This window comes from Callithrix jacchus, chromosome 2 (assembly GCF_049354715.1).
Source record: "Callithrix jacchus isolate 240 chromosome 2, calJac240_pri, whole genome shotgun sequence".
Classification (NCBI taxonomy): domain Eukaryota; kingdom Metazoa; phylum Chordata; class Mammalia; order Primates; family Cebidae; genus Callithrix; species Callithrix jacchus.
In genome coordinates this window covers 129,457,744-129,470,730 of record NC_133503.1, presented here as the reverse complement: position 1 = coordinate 129,470,730, position 12,987 = coordinate 129,457,744, and the positions used below count along the sequence as shown (strand labels likewise).

The following is a 12,987-nucleotide window of genomic DNA, read 5'->3' as shown; positions in this document are numbered from 1 at the left end:
TTCATTATAATAAATCTTCTAAGAAAAATTACCATGTCATTATTTAATTTATAGAATATCTAGAAAATTTTCCAAAGAAAATAAACATAATAGCTTACTAAAGTAACTACAGCAAAATCTTTTTAAAATGTGAATTATTAAGGCAATAATATCTAGTGGCAAAAATAAGGTTAAGCAGCAGACAATTTAATCTTAAAAAGGACCTCCAGAGGTAGCTTACTGCCTATGCTATTAGGTTCTAAATAGATACTTCTGATTGAATTGTTGGGTTTGGTTCCAACTCCTTTAATAATTTTAAAGTTGCCAAATTCCATCTTTTCTTTTATAGCTTTGTTTACAATGACAAACAAATTTCTTTTCCAAGGGTCATCTGTAGTCAAAAAAGCCACGAGTTTCTTATAGCTCAAAACTGACTCTGAGGATGTGTCAGCACACACCTATAGTCCCACCTACTCTCGAGGCTGAGGCAGAAGGATTACTTGAGCTCAACAGTTAGAGGCTGTGGTGCATGATGACCATGCCTGTAAATAGCCACTGCTCTCCAGCCTGGGCAACACAGTAAGATTTCATTTCTTTAAAAAAAAAATTAACCAACCAACCAAATAAATAAATAAATAAATAAAAATTGACTATAAATTTTAAAGTTGAAATTTCTTTGCATATTTTGATCCTAGGTGATTATAAAGTATATATTTTTAACAAAAGAAAAAATGGTCTTATATTAAAAGTCAAGTTAATTTATGTTGTTGGATGAATCAGAGGCTCCTAAGATGTGCTGAATCTGTCAGTCCAGAACTTGTCTGAAAAATATCCTAAAAGCAACATTTTAGTGAAATGTTTAGGTAGAAGGAGACCATTTTTGATCATTCACACTTAGGCACCAAAATTTTATAAGTTTATTAAATTATTTAAAATTCGATTATTTTTCTAGAAACAAAAGAAAAACTATAATTTTGTTTAATTATATCTCAACATTTAATTACTTAAATGTAAGATGTTCCTTACATGTAATATAAGCAAATATCAAATCTAAAGGGTTGAATATTAAGATAGTAAGAATGAATTAATATAAATTAAGAATTAATATATAGTAAATAGACAAAGGTTTGGGACATCACATTTATAGTGCTTTACATAATTAAATCCTACATGTAGAATGTATTTTCTACAAATATTTTTAGAAATTAGGCTTGGAAGACATGGCTACTCATGTTTTCCAGAGCTGTTTTAAAAGGAGCCTCTGAAAAATAAAATCCTAGGTAATGCTGTATAGATTTTTCCTATAGTATCTTTTGCAGAGTCTGACAAACCCACAGAAGGAACTTTGCAATTAAGCAAGCAATTTGGCTTTTTGCTCACTGTGTTCTTATGTGTAAATGTGCTCCCAGGAGTTCATTTTATATGAACAGAAACAGTAGATTATTCAGGTATTATTGTCACCTCCAGCTGATAAAGCTTAAGTAGATTTTCCAGTTTTAACAAAGTCGATTTTAAAAATATTTAGTTTTCACATATTTGATTAAAGTTGTCTCTCATTTATCATTCTGAAACTCTATCGTAAATTGGGTAAGTTAGTTATGTACTGTCAGCTAGAAGCTTATTCTAATATTCACACTCTGTTATTTTCTCTTTCCTTTCTAAATCACCTAATTTTACCTATGAAGCTGTCTTTTAAATTCTGTATTCATTTAAAAAATTTAATAAATATTGTGTCATTGGTTTGTAATGGCTTTCTTTTATGAAATGATGTTTTATGATATGTTCATTAATTCAAAATATAGTATCAATTTAGTTTTCAAACATGGAGAGATAAAAACAGGTTACTAATAATTTTTGTCTGTAATAAAACTACTCTGAAGTAGAATACAAAGTAAAATTATGTGAAAAATATTACTAAATGTCAAAGGTTGAGATAAATATTTACAAGTGCCTCACTTGAAATAGAACACTTGAGATTTGTGTGTTTATCTCAATGTAAGAAGATGATATAGTGTTATAGTGTTAATTTAATGGAATATGTGAAAGGAGAATTTTTTTTCCCCAAATGGATAGCACTGTGAATGAATGTATGTTAATGAACTGTCTATACCTTACTACCTAGGAAGAGACTGCTGTGAGGGAGGGTCAGTGTATGTGCTAGCTGGGAACCTGCAGGTTACTACAAAATGAGATCAAGAGAAAGAAATAGATTCTGTTTTTAGCCCATTTATTTGCTCTTACATGTCCTCCTTTAAAAAGTTTAAATTTCTGTGGTTTTTTGGAGGCAAAAAAAAAAAAAAAATAGAAAACCACTTATAAACTCTAATCTATATCTACACAATTAAAACACAAAAAGACAAAACAATCAGCTAATATGGATAAAAACAACTTACCTGAAACATAAAGATCACTATGGTTAAAATACTTTTAATATAAACTTAGTGCTATCACAACATATGGTTTAATATTCAGATGGATCCTTACCTTATCTATGTAAGCACCCAAGTTCTCAACTGCCTAGTGAATTAGCTGTGTAGACACAGCAACAGAATCCAAAAGAGTCTGCATACTAGCAAATGTGCACTAATATCTGTACTTCACTATTCAGAAGTCAATTTGCTTTCAAACGAAATTCAAAATATTAACACAAATTTTAATTATTTTATGGTAAAATGCTAATCTGTCAGAGATGATGCTAATATAAATTATATCTATTGACAGATATGTCAGTATTCCCTGTTTTGCAATTTGAGAACAGGTGCTTCAGGAGTCTTTGGGTTGGGTGAGGTGGCTTAGGCCTGTAATCCCAGCACGTTGGGAGGCCGAGGTAGGCAGATCACTTGAGGGCAGGAGTTTGAGACTAGCCTGGCCAACGTGACGAAATCCTATCTCTACTAAAAATAAAAGCAATTAGCTGGGCTTGGTTGCGCACACCTGCAATCCCAGCTACGTGGGAGGCTGAGGCAGGAGAATCACTTGAACCCAGAAGGTGGAGGCTGTAGTGAACTGAGATCGCATCACTGCACTCCAGCCTGGGTGACAGAGCAAAACTGCCTCAAAACAAAATAAAACAACATAACACAACAGACAAAAAAGAGTCTTTGGTTCTTAAAATGTGTTTACTCTTTATGTTTGGAGGAACATTCCTTTTTCTGTTTATCAAATACTTATCTGAAGGTATCATGATGGTGAAACAGTATTTTAACTGGAAAAAGCCTTCCCCGGAAAGAATTATTTGTAATGTGTGTGGAAATAACATTTGACTTGGAGTCAAGGCCCTGGGTTTTAGTTTTTGTACCTCTATTAATTAGCAGTGTCCCTGAGCCAATAATCTTTCAGGGCTTTAGTCTTCTCAATCTTAAAATGAAAGATTTGAACCACATGATTTCTAAAGTCTCTTTTAAAATAAGGGACCCATGATTCTGTTAATTATTTTCAGTATTACATTTAAATATAAAGATTAGTATAATGGAGATAGCTATAAATATTTGAAGTGTGTGTGGGTGAGGCAGGGAGTGGGGATAAAGGCATATGTTCTTAAGGTACAAACCATTTTTATCGAGGAGCTGAAGAAAATTATTACCAAGTTTTGTAGAGAAAAAGAAAAACCTAAAGATTAAGTACCCTAAAAAACAACAAAAAATCTTTGTTGTGTCAGATTAAAGGTCAATTAGGAGATAAAAAAGCTACTTATCAATGAGAAAGTATGGCAGAAATCTGTTCATTCAAAAACATATATATATATGTTTGAATGAATAAAACATAGATATAGATATAGATATAGATATAATGATATTGATATAGATATAGATTGATTAACAGGGTCTTACTCTGTTGCACAGGCTGGAGTACAGTGCCATGATCATGGCTCCATGCAGCCTCAACAGCCCAGGCTCAAGCAATCCTCCCACCTCAGCCTCCTGAGAAGCTGGGACTACAGGTATGGTACACAACACCATACCTGAGCATTAAAAAAAAAATTGCGGAGACAGGGTCTCGCTCTGTTGCCCAGGCTCATCTCAAACTCCTGGGCTCAGGTGATTCTCCTGCCTTGACCTCCCAAAATGCTGGGATTACAGGTATGAACCATCATGTCCTGCTCATCAAATATTTATTAAACACTCACAAAGGCACTGTTCCAAGTGGCTAGATGTATCAGTGAACAAAGCAGATAAAGATGACTGCCCTCTGACTAAGATTTTTCAAGGTTCATAGTCTTATAATTAATTGGAGAAACAATTTTCTATAAAAACTGTTTTCTACATCAGTCCACTAATCTGAGACAAATAGAATGTTCTCTTCACCAAATGGCAAGTATCAATAAAAACCCAGAGAAAATAATATTTCAATCTGGTGTCTTTCCTCAAAAGTCATATTACATCATCCCTATTTGATAGAACATGTAGTGCTATGAATACTGAAGATCAAGGCTATGCTTTTAACACAGTTTCCAAATAAGGAAAATCTCATAAGGTAAGCTTATTTACTTTATATGAGAAATTGGGTAGCATAGTTAGTACTCTGACATATGGAAACTACATTTACAGGTATAAATTCTCATTTCTACATGTTCTAGTTACCTGTGTATGCTATGGACTGAATGTTGATGTCTCCATAAAATTCCTAAGTTAAAATCCTTATCTCCAATGTGACAGTATCTGGAGGTGGGACCTTTAAGAGGTAATTAAGTCATGAGGGTGGAGCCCTCATAAATGGGATAAGTACTCCTATAAAAAGAGGCACAAGAGAGATATCTTTCTTTCTTTCTGTCATGTGAGCATTATGGCTATCTGCAAGCCAGGAGGAGGGCCCTCACCAGGAGTCAAATTGGTTGGCACCTTGATCTTGGACTTCCCAGCCTTGGGAACTCCAAAGAATAAATTTTTGTTGATTAAGTTTCCTCATCTACGGCATTTTATTATAGCAGCCCAAACTAAAACAGCCTAAAATAAATGTGATAACACAAAGTAGAAGAAATAAAAAAAAGATACGAAGCAAAGATAATCAATAAATATTTGGTGACAAAATGAAAGAAAAGAATACTCTAATAGAAACACAAACCAAATGTTCAGCTCATTTCCTCCAACTAGTCTTTTGGAGAAAAAATTACACCATTTAGAATCATAATTTACTTCAGAATGAATGCCATTATGTTTTAAATAATTATTTCTCTATTATATCAAGAATTATTCATGGAATTTTAGACTTCCATTTCCCTTTATTTCTTGTCCTTTCTGCTAGCACAAAAGCAGAAGTTTTGTCTGTCCTTATTTTAATCTTTCATAGGCCCTTAGCTTTTTATCTCAATTCCCTAAGAATTAGAAGGAACCAGTTCTTTCTCATCCTCATGTTAGTTAAAGGTAGATCCCTCAGTCCAAGTCTTTTCTTTCTGAAGGTCCCAGGCTCCTTAATGAAACTGTTTTTATTAACTATTTACCTGAAATTACAAGTGATACAAACTATTTTAAGCCCTAACTGCTTTTAAGATGTATATGATAAAACTGTACATCTTAAATGACACATTGCTCAACTGTTAATTTTGTTAATATTTTCTAACATCGTCAACAAAATCTAAAAATCCCATATAAATATGATTCCCCAACAGCAAAATATTCTCTATTCCTTGAGATTACACTGTACTCTCCTTTCTCTGCCAAGCAAATTTCTGTTAATTTCCCAATGGCCAGTTTTGGAACTTCCCTTTCTCTTTAAATAATTTCTATAGGCTCCATTTCCCCTACTTCATCAGCACTTTATTTATACCATTTATCATGGTGGATTTAGCACACTTTAGTATAATGTATATACTCTGATATGAAGGAACTCCACTTTAGAGGAAAGAAAACAAAATACTATCAGAGCAACAACTATCTTAATGTCAAGGTAATTAATCTTTAAAATAAGGCCAACAATTCTTAGAATAACTAAAATTGATATAGCAATGTATAAATCACCTTATACCTTATTATATTTCACTTTATATCTCATTATATCTCATCTTGGCTTTAAAAGTTTTTTAAATCTTAGTCTTTCAGTATAAATTAGTAACAAAAAAGTGAAAATTAAAAAGAAAAACCCTCTAAAATGTCAATCGCTAAGCATTTTCTATATTCTTTTATTTTATGAGCACAATTTAGAACAATCAATGATGAAGAAAAGAATAACACTAATTTCCTTAGAATGAACAAATTAACATTTAAGACAGCTTACACATCAGAAAACTTAGAAACCTGAGGTACCCTTCTAAAACACACAATTATACAGAACTTATCTAATTTAAAGTAACTTTGGAGTTTTTTGAGGATAAAATTATTCATGTGAAATTAGCTTCTAAATTTGAAAACTTTGAAGTTTTAAAACTTTTTTTTTTGAGATGGAGTCTCACTCTTGCCCAGGCTGGAGTGCAGTAGCACAATCTCGGTGCACTGCAACCTTAACCTCCTGAGTTCAAGCGATTCTCCTGCCTGAGTCTCTTGAGTAGCTGGGGCTACAGGCGCGTGCCATGATGCTCAGCTAATTTTTGTGTTTTTACTAGAGGCAGGGTTTCACCATGTTGGCCAGGCTGGTCTTGAACTCCTGATCTCAGGTGATCCGCCTGCCTACGACTCCCAAAGTGCTGGGATTACAGTTTTGAGCCACAGCATCCCCCAAAACTTTTTACCTGACTGAAAGAAATATGTAATTACCAGGTTTAAGAAAATATAAACTTACAAAACAATTTAGCAAAGTGACCATTTACTTAACAAAGACTTCTTACTTCACAAAATTACTCATATGAAGTTTTGCAAGTTCTGTATTATACATTTATAAAATATTACTTATGCAATTTTATTTGAATACACCATTTAGAAACATGTTGAAGAAGGAAGTTGAACTTTTTAAAGCTTACTAGATCATCCTTTTTACTTTATATAAAAGAAAACCAAAGACGAAATTTCTCAACTGAGTCTTCTTTTCTTTATAACACTCTGCTACAGAAATACCTTTAGAATAATTGCAGGTACACACACTTACATACCTGTCCTATTTATGGTCAGTTGGTCATAAGAAGTATGTGGTACATAAATAAATTGTTTGATTTGGCACTTCCTCTCAGGCACCCCGCAACTGTGCAACCATTTATTAAATACTTAATGTGGAATTCTTTTTTTTTTTTTTTTGCCAATCAGTTTGAGCTTTATGAGGTTGCTCAGGTTAGCCTTGAACTGATGACCTCGCCTTCGCGAGCGCCATGACCTCCGGCGGGAGCCACTTTGGACCCCAATGTGGAATTCTTTAGTTACCACTCAAACATAAAAGGTGAAAAAGTAGTGGTATTTCAGGTAAGCTAGCTAATTTGCACATAATGCACTAATTAGCATATGCTCTTGATTTGCCAAAATAAAAAATAAAAAAAAATGTAAAAGCTGAAATAAAATAAATTTCAAAAGCTCTATCTCTTTTCTTGAACATTTTTGGTGGAGTTTTGATAATATATGTAGGCTTTAGTCCATTTATTTGTATTTTTAAGGGAATAGCAGAGGACGGGTAGAGAATGGTGGTAAATGGGTACAGTATTAAATATCACCATTATTACAAAGTTGTTCATTATAATGTGTTCATGAAGAAGGAAAGCAGCTAGCACATTCTAAGAGAGAATGTATGCAGCAAATGTTCAGTAAGTATTTGTTTGGTTCAGTAGCTGGCTCATTGACCAAGGGATGAACAACCCTAATGGAAGACTAAAACCCCACAAAAGGTATAATAAAGCTTGGTCTTCTTGTATAAAACCTCACCTAACCAATTTATTTTTCTTGTTAAAAATAGGCAGTATCTGTTGACGTGGTAAACAGTAAATCAAACTATTGGTATAGCATATCTGGTTGTCTAATGAGAAAATGCTTATAAAGTATATCTAGAGGAGGAAATCCTGCTTGCTTAAATAGGATAAATTACATCTTCCAGATGCCCTAATGAGAGTAAGTAAAAAACAACAAGTTGGAGACCCCAAATATCCATGTTAACAATATACAAGAGAACTTATAATTTAGATGACTAATATGGCCTTTCATTCTTTCCTCCTGCTTTCAGGTTTCTCTTACTACTGGGGTGACAGGGTTGAAAATAATTAGTTTTAGGTAGTTTTACAGAATAGCAGTATTTAGTAAGAATCATTTGGCATAAAAGGATATCAGGTTAATTTATATACAATTTTGCAAGAAAAGGGTGGTAACTTATTGATCTTTTTCTAAAGCATACACCAGTCACAAGAACTGCTAACAATTCTACATAGCAGTTAGCTTCTCAGGTGTGTCTTATAAAGGGCCATGTTTATACATGGATCCTAACCTTATAGGCTGAAATATATTGTAAATGCTATAATCTTCATGTCTCAGAAACATATTTTAGTTGAAATGTTTTCTTTCCATTAAGAAAAGTCTCAGCATTTGAGTAAAAATATAAAACCTTCTGCTTTCTTAATATCATATTGTCTTTAGCATATAACCATCTTTAGATTAAAAACCTGTAAGAAAATTGTTATTTGCCAAAAAGTAATTTTCTTCCTTCAACATTTAGGTAAAAACACAAGGTACAAAATGAAATAGAGCCTAGAAGAATATGGGTGATCTTCAGTAATTATATTATGTACATAAATAACAAATTGATCTTACTTGGACCTGTGTAAACATGAGTTTAGACAGATTTAATCTTTCCTCTGATTATTTATATGCACTGTTTGAAACAGATATAGGAAGACAGAATTCCATGACATGAAAATTATTCTAGAATCTAAAACATAATTTTAGAAATGATAAAAATGACTGTGTAAAATTATTTATTCATAGTTCTGCAAAAGTAATAAAAATACATTTACTATAAGATTTAACCAAGAGCATAAACATTCTTTAAAAAAGTAGTACTTATTATTCATGATGTGCCCTTTTTCTTTAGTTAATTCTCTTTACCGTATATGATTTTCTCTTTATAGATTTCTATTTTGCATGTTGCTATTTTATATTTTACTTACAAGGAAATCATTTTTTAAAACTTAAATGTGATAACTCTCTTGAAGTCATGTGCTATCAATAAGTATTAAATACATAATATTGAGAATATTACTTTGAAAAATCACTACAGAGTATTGCGACATCCTTATTTCAGCCATGTTTCATTTAAGAATGTTCACATATTTTTAATTTTATAATTCCATGAGATACTTCACACATGTTCTGTAGAAAAGTAATGATGCATAAATTATACATCAGATGAATTTTGTCAAAGTTACTTTATAATTCTATGTCGTAATTTGTTTAGTTTCTTTGCTGTTTTTCATGAACACCTCCATCAGATGTTACTGACACCTCAGTGGATAAGACGTTCTTGATTAACACATTTTAATTCCAACTAGTACTAAACTAATTTAGCTCACAAGATGACATACTTGTGTTGGCATACACTGCTGATAAGCGTTAGTATGTACTTTATCTCCCATACATCTTAGATATTCTATCATCAGTACTTAATTAAAATAACTCACATAAAATAACCATAGAATAATGACAGCTCCAGTTTCTCTGGTGTTATTTTGGCAAGGCTGACCCAACAGAACAGAGTACCAAACAAGTTGATTCTGCTACATGGATTTAGTCTAAGCATCAATATTGGCCACTTACATTATGAACCTTTTGAAGAAGATGAGACTTTTTCTCAAGTCTTCTCTACCATGTACTCATTGGATAAAGGTGTGTAGCAACAGACACTGGGATTGTGAATGGGGGACTAAGCTGTCTGCTGGTCTAATAAACTATAAATGTTTTAATAATATTCTATAACAACTTTAGTTTGTTTAAATTCATTTATATTCAGAAAAATACATTGTGAGATAAGTATCTGGAACTACTGTGCTCCTGTGCTGTCTCCTGCTACTGATTAAAAAGACAATGATAGATTAATCCTTTTTTTTTTTTGATACGGAGTCTCGCTCTGTCACCTAGGCTAAAGTGCAGTGGCACAATCTCAGCTCACCACAACCTCTGACACCTGGGTTCAAGCAATTCTCCTGCCTCAGCCTCCTGAGTAGCTGGGAACACAAGTGTGTGCCACCACGCCTGGCTAATTTTTTGTACTTTTAGTAGAGATGGGGTTTTACTGTGTTAGCCAGGATGGTCTCGATCTCCTGACCTCGTGATCTGCCAGCCTCGGCCTCCCTAAGTGCTGGAATTACGCCTCCCAAAGGCATGAGCCACTGTGCCTGGCCTCCCGTATTTTAAAAAATGATAGTTTGGGTAAGAAAAAAAAGATTTGAGATTTATAATTTAGGATAAAATATGAGGCTGACTTAATCAAAAAGAGGCTAAAACAACATTTTTAAAAAATCATCTTAATTTTTCTTTAAAGAATGCAAAAATATTCCTTGTCTCCCTTTTCCCTACTTTGTATTCCTACTTTTGTGTAAACTTGCTCCAGATGAAAGTATGGAAGATAGGTACTTCAGTTTATTTAAATGTATTACTGTAAAAAAAGCACAGCATTTTGTTCTTAAGTTTCTGATATCTTGATATGCTGGGGAAGTTTCTACTCATTAAGTGGTAGCCCTTTCAAATTCCCATGCAGAGATAACAGTATTTGTTAAAAAAAACTGGCTTATGGGCTTGGTCTTCTAATATAACTAGCTGGTTACATGTGTGTTTTTACTTCTTTAGAAATGAAAAAAGTTCTCTCATATTCATTTGGTATCTTACTTATAAACATGAAGCTTATGTTTAAAGCTACTCAACTCATATCTGAACTATCGCTTCTGATATAACTGGCTGGTTATATATATGTTTTTACTTCTTTAGGAATGAAAAACTACTCATATTCATTTGGTTACCTACTTATAAACATGAAATTTATACTTAAAGCTACTCAACTCATATCTGAACTATGTAAGACGGTATCTCTATAAAACAGATTTTTTTTTTTTTTTTTTGAGACAGTCTCACTCTGTTGCCAGGCTGGTGTACAGTGGCATGATCTCGGCTCACTGCAACCTCCACCTCCAGGTTCTAGTGATTCTCCTGCCTCAGCCTCCAGGGTAGCTGGGACTATAGGCACATGCTACCATGCCCTGCTAGTTTTTCTATTTTCAATAGAGACGGGGTTTCATCAAGTTGGCCAGGGTGGTCTCGAACTCCTGACCTCAGCTGATCTGCCTGCTTCAGCCTCCCAAAGTGCTGGGATTACAGGCGTGAGCCACTGGGCCTGACCCAGATTTTTATATTTGATATAACTGAGAAATTATTATTGCACCAAGAAATCTGTTTTGAAACTAAAGCTTACTAATTTGACTAATGCTAAAAGTATAATTATAAGCAAAATGAGAATTCAAATTGCACAAATTGAAGTTATTTCTGAATCCCCATTTAAAGTATACATCTTGAGGCTGGCACAGCAGTTCACGCCTGTAATCTCAGCACTTTGGGCAATTGAGGCAGGCAAATCACCCGAGGTCAGGAGTTCAAAACTAGCTGGGCGTGGTGGCAGGCACCTGTAATCCCAGCTCCTCGGGAGGCTGAGGCAGAAGAACTGCTTGAACCTGGAAGACAGATGTTGCAGTGAGCTGAGATCACACTACTGCATTCCAGCCTGGGTGACAGAGAGAGACTCCATCTCAAAAAAACAAACAAACAAACAACAACAACAAAAATACACACACACACACACACACACACACCCCTACACACCCACACACATCAACATGGATTTTGAAACATATGCATATTAAAATAAATATATATACACAATAATTGATAAAAATTCAAATGGATGTCAAAGGTAATTGTGATGTCAGAGATTATTTATAGAAATATAAAAATGACATAGAGCAGGTATTATTCACATTTGCAGGCATTCTAAATAATTAATTATACTTTACTCTTTTTTGATAAGCATCTTACTGTGCACAAAGGGTATTCAATTACTCTATTCCCTGGTGTTACTTCTTATCCTCAAAATGGTACCGGATTGCTTGGGAGAATGGCAATAGCAGATACTCCTTTCACAGTTGCCAAAGGGGCTCTTTTCTTTGTTCCTCAAAATAGTTTATAATAGCCAACACTTCACTCCTAGCGTCATTTCTCTGACCTCCCTTGACTTCTCCCTCCAGCTACTGCCTAATTTTTCACTTTCATTTAAAGCAAAACTCCTTGAGTTGGCCATACTCATTGCCTCCAATTTCTCTTTTCCCAGTTTAACCTAGATCCACTTTTATGGGGCTTTCACCCCCAACACTGCATTGAACAAGGCCACTAGTGACCTCCTTGTTGTTAAATCCAATGGTCAACTATAAGCCATTGACTAATTTGACCTCTCAGCAGTACTGGGCACATCTGATCACCATTTTTTTCCTCAAAGCATTTTCCTCATTTGCCTTCCAGCATATTTCCTTGCCTGGTTATCTTCCTATCTCAAGAGCTGCTCTTTTTTGGCTGGTTACTCTTCATTTTCCTAATTTCTTAATCTTAGAGTATTCTGGGATCCATCATTGCACAGCTTCTTGTTTCCATCTATGCTCACTAGCTTGTTGATGTCATCCAGGCTCATAACTTCAACTAGAATCCATATGCTAGTTACTCTCAGAATTATATCTCTAGCTCAAGCCTCAAACCCAAAAGTCCAGCCTCTCACATCTTGCTACCTACTCAAAACCTCTTGCATGTGTACCAGCCATCACAATCTTAACAAGTTCACAATTAAGCTTCTGATATTCCATCTCACACCTCCTCCTGAAGTTTTACACACATCAGTAAACATCAACTCCATTCTTCCAACTGAACAGGACAAAGCTTTGCATTCATCCTTGACTTGTCTTTTTATCTCACCAACACATATTCAAACCATCATTGAAATCTGTTGGCTCAAAATCGACAAATGACATCTAATTAAACGTAAGAACTTCTGTACAGCAGAAGAAACTATCAACTGAGTAAACAGACAACCTATAGAATGAAAGAAAATATTTGCAAACTATGCATCTGACAAAGGTCT

The 12,987-nt window shown here is 34.0% G+C and overlaps 1 protein-coding gene across 27 annotated transcripts in view; it reads right to left on the bottom strand.

The window, feature by feature from the left end:
• The window catches only part of SSBP2 (single stranded DNA binding protein 2), a 326,613-nt gene that overhangs the window by 68,275 nt on the left and 245,351 nt on the right, over positions 1-12,987 (bottom strand). The gene's annotated exons all lie outside the window — the stretch shown is intronic.